Source organism: Aquarana catesbeiana, linkage group LG09 (assembly GCF_042186555.1).
Source record: "Aquarana catesbeiana isolate 2022-GZ linkage group LG09, ASM4218655v1, whole genome shotgun sequence".
In the NCBI taxonomy this organism is placed as follows: Eukaryota; Metazoa; Chordata; class Amphibia; order Anura; family Ranidae; genus Aquarana; species Aquarana catesbeiana.
Window position 1 is genome coordinate 76,113,792 of NC_133332.1, and position 14,606 is coordinate 76,128,397.

Sequence of the window (14,606 nt, forward strand, 5' to 3'; positions counted from 1 at the left end):
AATAAAGAAAAAAAAAAAACAAAGCACCCCTGTCCCCCCCTGCTCTTGCGCTAAGGCGAATGCAAGCGTTGGTTTGGCGTCAAATGTAAACAGCAATTGCACCATGCATGTGAGGTATCACCATGAAGGTCAGATCGAGGGCAGTAATTTTAGCAGTAGACCTCCTCTGTAAATCTAAAGTGGTAACCTGTAAAGGCTTTTAAAGGCTTTTAAAAATGTATTTTTTTTTATTATATTTGTTGCCACTGCACGTTTGTGCGCAATTGTAAAGCATGTCATGTTTGGTATCCATGTACTCGGCTTAAGATCATCTTTTTAATTTCATCAAACATTTGGGCAATATAGTGTGTTTTAGTGCATTAAAATTTAAAAAAGTGTGATTTTTCCCCAAAAAATGCGTTTGAAAAATCGCTGCGCAAATACTGTTTGAAAAAAAAAAAAGAAACACCCACCATTTTAATCTGTAGGACATTTGCTTTAAAAAAAATATATAATGTTTGGGGGTTCAAAGTAATTTTCTTGCAAAAAAAAATAATTTTTTCATGTAAACAAAAAGTGTCAGAAAGGGCTTTGTCTTCAAGTGGTTAGAAGAGTGGGTGATGTGTGACATAAGCTTCTAAATGTTGTCCATAAAATGCTAGGACAGTTCAAAACCCCCCCAAATTACCCCATTTTGGAAAGTAGACACCCCAAGCTATTTGCTGAGAGGCATGTCGAGTCCATGGAATATTTTATATTGTGACACAAGTTGCGGGAAAGAGACAAATTTTTTTTTTTTTTTTTTTTCACAAAGTTGTCACTAAATGATATATTGCTCAAACATGCCATGGGAATATGTGAAATTACACCCCAAAATACATTCTGTTGCTTCTCCTGAGTACGGGAATACCACATGTGTGAGACTTTTTGGGAGCCTACGGGACCCCGAAAACCAAGCACCGCCTTCAGGCTTTCTAAGGGCGTAAATTTTTGATTTCACTCTTCACTGCCTATCACAGTTTCGGAGGCAATGGAATGCCCAGGTGGCACAACCCCCCCCCCCCAATGACCCTATTTTGGAAAGTAGACACCTCAAGCTATTTGCTGAGAGGTATAGTGAGTATTTTGCAAACCTCACTTTTTGTCACAAAGTTTTGAAAATTGAAAAAAGAAAAAAAAAAGTTTTTTCTTACCTTTCTTCATTTTCAAAAACAAATGAGAGCTGCAAAATACTCACCATGCCTCTCAGCAAATAGCTTGGGGTGTCTACTTTCCAAAATGGGGTCAGAACAAATTAGAACACAGATAATGATAAAAAAATATGATTTTTTTTTAAATATACAATGTTAAAAGCTATATATATGGGAAATACATATACATTGAATGTCATAAAAATGAGCAAGAAACACTTTGCAAATAAATTAATTGACCGACTCCAGTGATGTTGAAAGGTAGTCGAAGGTCAGGTCATCCCTACTAGTTTCGCCAATACATTGGCTTCATCAGGGGAATAGATAAGTAGTAATTAAAAGAAAAACACTAAAAGAGAATGGAAAAAAAGGATAAATCATATAGCACAAGTATCATAGTTCATATTTAGTTAGCAATTAGACTACAGGGGAATCACAATTTGGTCTGACCTAGACTTATAATTTCCCGGACCCCATGTCATACACATACCGTGTCAAACTCCCAGGGTAATAGAGTAAGCACCAACAAGCAAATGTGGACGGAAGTCGGACTCAGCCCTGTAATTGGCTACAGGGGGCCAAAAAGGTGCCTGTAAAAACTAGAGATAAATACATTGAAGAAAAACTACTTGAATAAATTCATTATTAATCACATAGGCTAATAAATAAAAGGCACCCTAAGATGTGACAAACAGGGTGTTAAGAGATGTGAGAGAGGTATAAGAATGGGCGCTTACCCAAAAGTTGCAAACGCCAAGGAAAGCAATAAAGTACACAACAATTCAGATCCCACTATCAGGAGAGCTGAGTAACAGAGCCCCAAATAGGCTTCCAACAAGAAGTTTAGAAACCCTGGTTATCTGTGTACAGATACAAAGGTTATACATAATCAGCAACTATGCTTACCATACAATACATCAGTTGGTAAAAGAGAGGAGAAAATGACTCCTTTCTAACGTATAAAGAAGTTTGCTTTACCTTGATTTAACACCGCCAAGTACAGAGCATCACAGTCAGCAATTAAGTATGAAAGATTTGGCAGCCTTTTAAAGCCCCCCACCCGACCGGCATATGCAATTAGCCAATCGGGAGCGGACAGACGGCTGCCCGGGCACATGCGCAGAACCGAAACCAAGTGCCTACAATACCCAGAATGCCCGGCGCGATGTTGGTCACGTGGTGAAGATACCAGTGACGTGGATGGTATAGGACGCGATCAGGGGATTGGGCCTGGCCGTGAAGGAGGGAGGAGTCGGAGCGTTCCACTCGTCCACGGAGGATGGAAAAAAGAGGCCGTTGTAAAGACAATCGGATAGCCTGCGAAGGCCGGGCCGAAAGGGCGGGCTGATTAAATATTAATCAGCCCTTGGGTGTCCATGCAGCCAAAGGCCGTAGAGGGACAAGGTCCACAGCCGCCAGAAAAGTGCAACCCCACAAGAACTGGGGCCGACAGGGCAGACCAGAGATGGAGAAGGTGGAACATTTAGAAGAATAGGAGAGACATACGATCTGATGGTAGATTATGACTACATACATCAGAGAGTGGTCCCCTGAGCATAATGCCTAAGTGGAAGAACAAGAAGTGAAAATGAAGAATCAAAATAATATGGTTTACAATTGAATATTGTAAACAGAATTAATCTAAATATATGAATAACAAAAACATATGTCAGAAAAAGTCTTCCATTTGATAATAATATGTACAAAAAAACAGTAAATACGGCAAAAAGTAAGGCAATCTATAATAAAGCTACAAAATAAACTATACCATAAAAGTATCAAAGAGTTTTGAAAAAACAGTGAGCACTTAGAGGAAACAGAGAATTGGGGAGGAGAATGGAGACAAAATGATGAGGATCTAATATCAAAAACTAGGCCAGGCAAATATAGAGGCTTAAATGGAAAACACGAATCGGACAAGCTTGAATCAAAGAGAAGCCAAATATTCGAATCAAAGAAAAGATTTAAAACTGATATATTCGTTCAATCCAGGAAACTTTGTAGCGTCCAACAAGTGTGTCCATCTAGTCTCTAATTGAAGCAATGAAATATCTATATTGCCACCTCGAGCATGTAAAGGTACATGCTCAAGTGCAGCAAAATGAACAACGCCAGGATCATAATTGTGTACTATAGCAATATGTCTATTTAAAGCAGTTGTAGTTAAATGTTTATATAAAAGTACAATGTGATCTTTGATGCGTTTGAGGAAAAAGCGCTTAGTTTTACCGACATAAAAGCAAACTCATATACAAAGGGCCAAATACACTACTCCAATTGTTTTACAAGTAACTCTATGTTTAATAAGATGAGTCTTGCCATTAGGAAGAGTGACATTCTTCGAGTTGAGAATAAAGGGGCAGATATCACATGCACCACATGGAAAGGTGCCAACAGTGGAATAATCCATCGGGCCACGACCATGTGGTGACTGTGAACTAAATGGTCCCTCATAGACGGAGCACGTCTGTATGTAATTTCTGGGTATGATTTAAAAAATTTCGTAATAGTATTATCGGCCGTCAAAAGTGGCCAATATTTTTGAAAAATATTTCTCATTTGACCATGCTGGAAAACTGCGTAATGATCCTGACCAAGTCATTCGATTTCGCAGACCTTGTTGAGTGAATGAGATTATATCTACTCCGTTTAGTGACCCTATTGAATGCCCTCTTCAGCAGGGGACAACTGTATCCCCGCTGGAGAAGTCTACCATAAAGGTCATCAGCTGCCCCATGGTACAGTTCCTCCTAAGTCTTAAAAATTGACTATAGGGGATACTATCAAGTAATGGTTGGGGATGTGCACTAGTGGCATGTAAGATAGTATTGCCTGCAGAGGATTTGAGATACAGGGATGTATGCAAGGAGCCATCCTCACCCACATGTATTTGCAAATCCAAAAAAATTATTTTGGATTGACTGCATTCCATTGTAAAACTCAAATTATAACCATTAATAGCCAGTAAATCCATCAGCCGAGAGAGTTCATCTCGACTACCTGACCATAAAATGAAAACATCATCAATATACCTGTACCAGGCTATGATGTGTTGAAGTAATCCTGTTAAGGATTCTTGAGCAAAAAGGTCCCTCTCCCACCCCCCCAGGCCCAGGTTGGCATATGAGGGGGTGCATTTGGTCCCCATAGTCACACCCTGCACCTGGAGGAAGTGGGCGGAACCGAACATAAACACGTTTCTGGTCAAGATGAACTCTAGCAGCCGAAGGACAAACTGGCTATAGCTATCAAAAGAAGATCCGCGTTCTTGAAGATGAGTGCGGATGACTTCAATTCCTTTGGTATGTGGGATTGAGTTATATAGACTTTCAACATCTAACGCAACCAACCATGTGTTAAGGGGCACCTATTTTCAATCTATGTTACAAAGCAAATCAATAGTATCCTGAACGTAAGAGAAAAGGGCAGTTACATGAGGTATTAAATATTTATCCACAAGGGCACTGGCATTTTCTGTTAAACTTTGGCAGCAGGAGACAAATGGTCATCCAGGTGGCTGTTGCAGTGACTTATGCACTTTGGGCAAAGAGTAAAAAATTGGAATTTTTGGATCTTTGACATTCAAGCTCCATGTATTGGAGTCAATAGTACCCGATTGATAGGCCTCAAAAATTAAATTGTAATATTCCTTGTTAAAATTCTGTATTAGTGTTTTGGAAATGGGGCGATACCAGTGTCTGTTGCCAAGAATGTCCAAGCACATGCGCTCATATGCAAGGACATCCATGACAACGACGTTGCCGCCCTTGTCAGCAGGTTTGGTAACCAATTCGGGGTGGCATTGTAATTCTCGAAGGGCTTTCCATTGTCCAGGAGATAAATTATGTGTATGGATTTTATGCAAATCCATATTCTGAATTTCAAAGGTGGTTTGTTGGACAAAAGCCCAAATATTGGGATTCATTTGAAGTGACGGGAAGGTACGAGTTTTTGGTTTAAAGGACATAGATGGAGGGAAGGAAACAACAGGAACGACAACACCACAAGATGAAAGGAGTGGTTCGTCGTCCCCAGTGTGTCCCTCCTCCCAAAGCTGCATAAGACTATCCAAAGCCTGGAGTTCAGAATCAGAAGATTCCGAAGGGGTAGTATCCGAGGAAATCGGAAACGGGGTTTTGTCGTAGATCACCTTAAATAAAAGAGGTCTAGCAAATAAGTGTATGTCCTTAATAAGTTGAAAACGATACCAATAAAACTGCACAAAGGAAATGTGGTCCCTTTATTTAAAAAGATTTTTACCCAATAACTACAGACCTGTAAGTTTAGCTTGTAATGCAGAAAATATATATGACAAATCGGTAGAGTTTCATATACAAGAATGTGAACTAAAAAATAGAAATATAACCAGAGTGGAATAATGAAAGGCAGATACTGTTCAACAAAACCACTTTCATTTAATGGCGAAGAAAGCAGAAAGCAGAAACCTAGACAAGGGTCCAAATAAAGTATAATAAATAAGTCAAAGGGGTTTATTTACTAAAGGCAAATAGACTGTGCACTTTGCAAAGTGCATTTGCTCCAAAGCTCGGTAAATAAGCAGAAGCTCTGCTGAATACCATCATCCAACCATATGCAAGCAAAAATGCATTTTTTTTTATTATTTATTGCATGTGATTGGGTATTCTTTGTAAAGTGAACTTTCATCTCATTCTCTAAGCTCTGGAGCAATTACATCTAAATGTAGAGAACTTTCTAACTTTCCTGCTTAAAGTGGTTGTGCAGCCTAAACATTTTTTACCCTAATAAATAAATTAAGGCAAAAATTTTTTAGGTGTCAGCATCCCCCCCCCTTACTTACCCGAGCCCTCATTGGAGCCAGTGCCGTGCACGTCTGCACCTCTTCTCTCCCCTCATTTCCAGGTCTCGCTGCCTTTGCTGGCCAACTGGGAACCATTGGCTCCCAGTGCTGTCAATCAAAGCCAGTGACGAGGGAACGGGGGGGCGCTGTCTGTGTCAATTGCCACTTCCCATGGGGGCACTAGACAGAGGGGAGGAGCTGGGAGCACCAGCTGGGGACCCGAAAATAGGAGGTTCGCAGCCACTCTGTGCAATCTTATTGCACAGAGCAGGTAAGTATAGACACACACACATATATATATATATATATATATATATATATATATATATACACAGTATCTCACAAAAGTGAGTACACCCCTCACATTTTTGTAAATATTTTATTATATCTTTTCATGTGACAACACTGAAGAAATGACACTTTTCTACAATGTAAAGTAGTGAGTGTACAGCTTGTGTAACAATTTAAATTTGCTGTCCCCTCAAAATAACTCAACACACAGCCATTAATGTCTAAACCGCTGGCAACAAAATTGAGTACACCCCTAAGTGAAAATGTTCACATTAGGCCCAATTAGCCATTTTCCCTCCCCGGTGTCACGTGACTCGTTAGTGCTACAAGGTTTTAGGTGTGAATGGGGAGCCGGTGTGTTAAATTTGGTGTTATCGCTCTCACTTTCTCATACTGGTCACTGGAAGCTCAACATGGCACCTCATGGCAAAGAACTCTCTGAGGATCTGAAAAAAAGAATTGTTGTTCTACATAAAGATGGCCTAGGCTATAAGGAGATTGCCAAGACCCTGAAACTGAGCTGCAGCACGGTGGCCAAGACCAAACAGCGGTTTAACAGAACAGGTTCCACTCAGAACAGGCCTCACCATGGTCGACCAAAGACGTTGGGTGCACGTGCTCAGCGTCATATCCAGAGGTTGTCTTTGGCAAATAGATGAATGAGTGCTGCCAACATTGCTGCAGAGGTTGAAGGGGTGGGGAATCAACATGTCAGTGCTCAGACCATACGCCACACACTGCATCAAATTGGTCATCCCAGAAGGAAGCCTCTTCTAAAGATGATGCACAAGAAAGACCGCAAACAGTTTGCTGAAGACAAGCAGGCTAAGGACATGGATTACTGGAACCATGTCCTGTGGTCTGATGAGACCAAGATAAACTTATTTGGTTCAGATGGTGTCAAGTGTGTTTGGACGCAACCAGGTGAGGAGTACGGAGACAAGTGTGTCTTGCCTACAGTCTCAGGACCTGGTTCATCTGCTGGTGGCACTGTGGTTCTCTGGGCTGAAAGCTGTAGTTCCATTGACCAGTGGGTGTCTCTGTCAGGTCTCTCACTTACCAGACCGGTGAGTCCGCTTGGGCAGAGGGTAGGCTCCCTTACGTATCCGACTCGCGGCCCCCGATAGAGCAGACAGGGAGCCCACGAGTGCAGAGTGGTATGAGAGCCTGATGCAGGAGTCCGGATGCCGGAAGAGAGGTGATCCTCCAACAGCAGGTGGTAATCAGGAGCACAGGCAACAGATGCTGCGCAGGAGCTGTAGACTGGTCACACACAGGCAGAGTTTGGCAACAGGCGGGAAGCAGAGGTACAAGAGGAGCAGGCAGGAGCGGGGTCAAACAAGCCAGGGTCAGGTGCAGGCAGAAGTCAGGAAAGTCCAATAAGCAAGCCAGGCCGTAAACAGATCAGAACTCAGGAACACGGGAACACAGAGAAGGTAATGGGAACTTTGGTACAGGAGCTGTTGATCAGGCAGCACTGAGCAGAGAGTGCAGCAAGCCTAAATAGGCTGATTGGCGCCAAACGGCACGCACGTGTGTGCGCAGATACGCACAGGCCCAAGCGTGCCCCCGGACACCGGCCGCACACCAGCACCACCAGGCACACGCATACCAGCGCCCATAGGCAGACGCGCGCTAACGGGCCAGCCAGATCATACACACCAGTGCCCACAGAAGCACGTGCCCCAGCACACACAGAAACGCGCACACCAACGCGCATGGGTGCGCACTGATGCCCAACCAGGTAACCTCTCTGACAGTGCCCCCTCCTCAAGGGCAGACTCCAGATGCCCAGTTGGGCTAATTTTGACGAATCTTTGAATGCTTGCAAGAGTTCTCTGGCATGCAAGTTGCTTTCTGGCTCCCACGAGTTGTCTTCAGGGCCATATCCTTTCCACTTTATGAGGTATTGGGTTTGATTGCACCTCCGTCTGCAATCTAGAATTGCTTCCACTTCGAACTCCTCCTCGCTGTTAACTAGGATAGGCTTGGGTGGGCCGACACTACGGCCAACAAAAGAATTGGGAGTAACCGGTTTCAAGAGAGACACGTGGAAGACCGGGTGCACCTTCGGGGAATTAGGCAGGTCAAGTTCGTAGGCGACGTTGTTAATCTTTCTCCTTACCAAGAAAGGACCCAAGAACGTAGGGCCTAGTTTCTTAGACAGACAGGCTAATTTCAGATTGGCGGTGGATAACCATACTGGGTTGCCTGGTTCCAAAACAAGTTCTCCACGCCTTTTCCTATCGAACATCTTCTTGTAATATTCTTGGGCCTTGGCCATGGTATCCTGTAGTAATTTGTTGTTTACTGAAAGGAAATCCAAGGTTTCGGATACTGCAGGGATGGAGCACTTTGGTATTGACCCAGACAGAAAGGACGGATGAAAGCCATAGTTGGCGTAGAATGGTGTCTGATTGGTAGCTGAATGTAAGGAATTGTATGAAAACTCTGCGATAGGGAGCAGGGAGGCCCAATAGTCCTGGGAAAAAGCAGAAAAAAAGCGGAGATATTGCTCCAGAGTTTGATTCGTCCTTTCAGTTTGCCCATTTGACTGGGGATGATAGGCCGAGGAGAATGCCAATTCGATTTCCAAGGAGCCACAGAGGGCTTTCCAGAATCTGGAGGTGAACTGGACACCTTGGTCAGAAACTCTGTTCGTTGGGACTCCATTCAACCTAATAATTTCTTTAATGACGATACTGGCTGTCTCCATAGCCGAGGGGGGTACCTTTCATGGGAAGGAAATGGGCCATCTTAGACAGCCTATCTACCACAACAAAGATGGAGGAAAAGCCTTCTGATGGGGGGAGTTCAACAATAAAGTCCATTGAAATCATACTCCACGGTCTCCCTGGGACTGGTAAAGGAATTAATAGGCCCCAAGCTCTCGCCCGGCTGTTCTTGCTTCTGGCACAAGTATTACAAGAGTCAACATACTCCTTACAATCCTTAATAAGGTGAGGCCACCAGAAGGTACATTGTACCAAGTCAATTGTTTTTCGTGCGCCAAAATGTCCGGCCAACTTATGGTCATGGCAAAATTCCAACACCCGTACCCTTAGCTCCTCAGGGACCACAATTTTGTTTTCACGCCAAAACAGGCCATCCTTGGCACACGCCTCAGCAGGTAGGGTCATCCCCATAGAGGCCCGTCTAATTTGTGAGACAAGATCTTCTTGAAGAAGCAGAAAATGTACAGAATGGAGGATGGTGTATGGAGGTAGGGCTTTTTCTGAGTCGTGGAACATACGGGAGAGTGCGTCAGACTTGACATTCTTGGATCCGGGTCTGTAGGTAATGTGGAACTGGAATCGAGAAAAAAAAAGTGCCCATCTGGCCTGCCGAGGTTTTAGCCTCTTAGCCGTTCTCAGGTACTGTAAGTTCTTATGGTCCGTATAGACCAGAATGGGATGAGCAGCACCCTCCAGAAGGTAACGCCATTCCTCTAAAGCTGCTTTTATGGTCAGAAGTTCCCGATCCCCCACATCATAATTCCTCTCTGATGATGAAAGTTTACGTGAGAAAAACCCCACAGGATACAGGAGGGCTTTGGAGCACAGCTCCTACCGCAATTTCAGATGCGTCAACTTCTAACACGAAAGGTAGAGCTGGATTAGGATGCTTAAGAATGGTGGCTGAGGTAAACAGAGCTTTGAGTTCTTCGAAGGCCAATTGTGCCCTAGGAGTCCAGCAGAACCGGGTTCCTTGTCTGATGAGCTCAGTGATGGGCGCAATTATCGAGGAGAACCCTTTGATGAACTTCCTATAGAAATTGGCGAAACCAATAAAGCGTTGTACCCCTTTCTTATCCGCAGGAGCAGGCCAGTCCAGGATAGCAGATACTTTTTGAAGGTCCATCTTGATACCCTCGGGAGAGATGACCAGGCCCAGAAACTGAACACATTGGAGCTCAAACTCGCATTTTTCGAGTTTGGCATAGAGCCCATGTTGCCTGAGTCGGGTGAGTACATTTCGTACGTGTCTACGGTGATCAGTCAGGGAAGCGTAAAAAATCAGAATATCGTCCAAATAGACTGACATACAGGTCCAGAAAGTCATGGAAGACATCATTAACGAAGTGCTGGAAGGTTGCTGGTGCGTTACACAGGCCAAAGGGCATGACGAGGTACTCGAAGTGCCCGAATCGAGTACGAAAAGCCATCTTACACTCATCCCCTTCTCTTATGCGAATTAAATTGTAAGCTCCGCGGAGATCCAACTTGGTGAAGACTGTTGCGGTTCTTAGTCTTTGAAACAATTCAGGCACTAGGGGTAACGGGTATCTGTTCTTGATAGTGATCTTGTTCAACTCCCGGTAGTCAATACAGGGACGTAGGGAGTGATCCTTCTTCTCGATGAAGAAGATGCCCACACCCGCTGGAGCCGTCTGCTAGAAATACTGCAAGTCCCTGGGCCTTGGGCTGGAGAGGAATGCCATGGTTGTTAACGAAGGTCTGATGAATGAAGCCACTGCATGCTCCAGAATCAATAATGACCGACACCGGGATGTTCCTTCCAGGAAGCTGCAACATAACAGAGAGTGTCAGATGATTACCAGATTTGGGCAAGACAGGTGCACATAAAAAAGAGGATGGCAGGCACTTACGTATCTTCTTGGGGCAGGCCCTCACAAAATGTCCTTGTTCTCCACAGTACAGACATAAATTGTGAGTACGTCTGCACATTTTTTCTTTCGGGGTAAGGCATGGACAGAGCAGACCAAGTTGCATGGGTTCTGGAGCTTCCACAATCGGAACAGAGGAGGCAGGAGGAAATTGGTTGGGGGAACTGAAAACCCTGGGAAGCATCCAAATAGGACGAGGGTGACTAGTGGACCTCTCGGAACATCTCTCTCTCAGGCGGCGGTCAATCTGAATGGACAAGTTGATGAGTTCATCTAGAGTCTGGGGTATCCCAACACATGCCAACTCATCTTTAAGGGGGTCAGATAACCCCATTCCAAAACTGATGACGCAGGGCAGCATCGTTCCACTCTGTATCAGAGCTCCAGCGTCTGAACTCCACTGCGTAATCTTCGGCTGCTCTGCGACCTTGCTGCAGGGAGTGCAAGACGGCCTCAGCAGTAACCGTTAGTTGGGGGTCCTCATATAACTGTGACATTGCTAGGAAGAAGCATCCAGGGTATCCAGGGACCTGGATTTCTGCTCCAGTAGATGGTGAGCCCAAGTTTGAGGCTCGCCGGTCAGTAGTGATATGAGAAAACCCACTTTTGTGGCATCCAGGGAAAACGTGCGGGGTTGTAAAGCAAAATAGAGCTCACAAGCATTGCGGAACGCTCGGTATTTGCAACATTCTCCAGTGAACTTTTTGGGTGTGGGTACCCTGGGCTCAGGAGGGAGCATTACTACGGAGGGTGCTGAGGAAAGTCCGGCAGATGATGCTCCCTGCGGGTGAGGAGATGCTGAGAGGGCTTGGACCTGTCCCTCTAATCTGGTGTAGCCTTCTTGTAGGCTTTTAACAGCTTGGGTAAGGCCCGCTAGGTGCCTACAAAGTTCATCCATGAGGGAGGCCCCTGCCCGGACTCGATCATGGCTGCCTGATACTGTCAGGTCTCTCACTGACCGGTGAGTCTGCTTGGGCAGAGGGTGGGCTCCCTTACGTATCCGACTCGCGGCCCCTGATAGAGCAGACAGGGAGCCCACGAGTGCGGAGTAGTATGAGAGCCTGATGCAGGAGTCCGGATTCCGGAAGAGAGGTGATCCTCCAACAGCAGGTGGTAATCAGGAGCACAGGCAACAGATGCTGAGCAGGAGCTGTAGACTGGTCACACACAGGCACAGTTCGGCAACAGGTGGGCAGCAGGCGAGGTACAAGAGGAGTAGGCAGGAGCGGGGTCAAACAAGCCGGGGTCAGGTGCAGGCAGAAGTCAGGAAAGTCCAATAAGCAAGCCGGGTCATAAACAGATCAGAATTCAGGAACACGGGAACACAGAGAAGGTAACAGGAACTTTGGTACAGGAGCTGTTGATCAGGCAGCACCGAGCAGAGAATGCAGCAAGCCTAAATAGGCTGATTGGCACCAAACGCCACGCACGTGTGTGCGCCGATACGCACAGGCGCCCGTGCCCCCGGACACCGGAGTGCACACCAGCACCACCAGTCACATGCATACCAGCGCCCATAGGCGGAAGCGCGCTAACGCAAACGCGCGCACCCGGGCGCCACCGCGCATACCATGGCCAGCCGGATCATACACACCAGTGCCCACAGAAGCACGCACCCCAGCACACACAGGAACGTGCGCACCAACGCGCACCGGCGCGCACCGACGCCCAACCAGGTAACCTCTCTGACAGTCTCTCAGCAGCCAGCAGGTTCTTGCAATCAGTTCCACCTGGCCCCAGCTGCTGGGAGGGTACTTAAGTCCCACCACTACTATTGCAGCTTGCTTCTGTGTTTTGATTGCCTTGCTTGCTGCCAAAACCATGCTGCTCTTAAGCTATCCCTGCATCCTGTTCCTTTAAGGTCCTTTCACACTGGGGCGGTTTGCAGGCGCTATTGTGCTAATAATAGTGCCTGCAAACCGACCCGAAAGTGCCGCTGCTTTAATTCCAGTGTGAAAGCCCCGAGGGCTTTCACACTGGAGCGATGCGCTGGCAGGACGGTAAAAAAAACGGTGAGCGGTGAAGGAGCCCATTGAAATCAATGGGACGGCGCGGTAAAACCGCCCTGCTAGCGGCCCCATACCGACAGTAAAGCGCCGCTTACAATAGCGGCGCTTTACTGCCGACGCCCGCTCCAGTGTGAAAGGGCCCTTACTGCTGCTCACCTTGTGCCTGTACCCAGTCCTAAATTAACTCTTTTTGCTCCTGTTACCCTTGCTTCCCATATTGTATATATTTGTACATATTGTATGTAGTTAGTTTTCTAGCTTTTTTTTTTTAATTAATTTTTTTTTTAATTTTGCTTGTGGGTCACCTGTTTTTTAGGTAGCCAGGAACAGGCTAATATTGCCTGCATATTCAGGAAACACTCTGCAATATTACTACATTGTAGCTGTTTTCTCCTACTGCCCAACCTGGACTCTATGTAATCACATCCTGCAGTCAGGATGAATGAGAACTAAGAATGAAGCAAATCATCTTGGGACATGTAGTCCAAAGATCCATGTTCTACACTCAATCGAACTGTTATGGACTACAAATCCCAGCCAGCCTTTGTGAGTACAGAATCACTCTTTTGGGACCATGGCCTGGATCTGCAAGCAGTGGCTTGGTGCCAGACAGTGCTGGGGCCAAGTTGCGGCCTGTGCAACAGGGAGAAAGAGAGTCACCGCGAACAGGTACGGGAGCATCCACTGCCAGCCACTTCAGTTCGTTCAGCGGCAGCTAAGAGGCCGCTCTCATCACATCCATGCCAGACTCGGCAGAGGCCTGCTGCGGAACCTTCACGCCCCTTTTCAATACTGAAGGTCGCTGGGATTGGTGAGCGGGCACTTGTCCAACCTCCTACAACAAAGGATACTGCATGCAGACACCATTGTCTTGTTTCCCTGATTAAACCTGTAGGACTTTGTGCTACATTTACTCTTTGCTAAGCAGAGACAGGGTTCCTCCTGCTTGCTAGAACTCCACAAGCATACTGTGCATCACCCTGCTTGCCAGGACACCTTAAACATACTTTAATCCACCCTGCTTGAACTGTCAGAACACTTCAAGTGCACCACCAAAGAGCTAGCTGAAGATACTTTATTCTGAGAGACTATATCATATCCCACCCCCCCACAAGGGACTAAATCCACTGGTGCCATAAAGGCCCACACTGTCACCCAGGACTCTATTACTAAATGGGTGGGTCTGAAGACTTAAAGGTTACGTTACTTGGACTGAACCAAATACAGTGTTTTTTACGGTTCTTTTGGACTGTGGTGTCGGTGAGGCTGGGGCCCCATGCGGTGGGTTCTCTGGGCCCCTATCTAGAAGGGAGTGCTGGGCCTTTCATACATGTCTAGGCAGAGCACATACAGCCAGCAGTCTGAGCCGAGGAGGAGTAGAGGAGGATAGGGGAGATAAATCATCAGTGCTCTGCACGGGCTGAGCATTAGCAGACGCTGTCCACTCCAGGCATCAGGTGAAAGGTAACAGGCAGGTTGCGGGAGAGCTTTGTATTCCCTGCCTCTGGCCGCGCTGCCTCCCCCCAGCTAAGGGGCCGCAAACACCATCACTCCCTGACACTCCATGTTGTGTATGTGATTCCTGGCCCTGGGACATGCAGCGCGGTGCCCCCGATTGATATGCGCACTCGTCTATAGGTATCGCCAGGCCTGTCGGGGGGGCACTTAACCCCCTTGCCCCTACCTGCGGA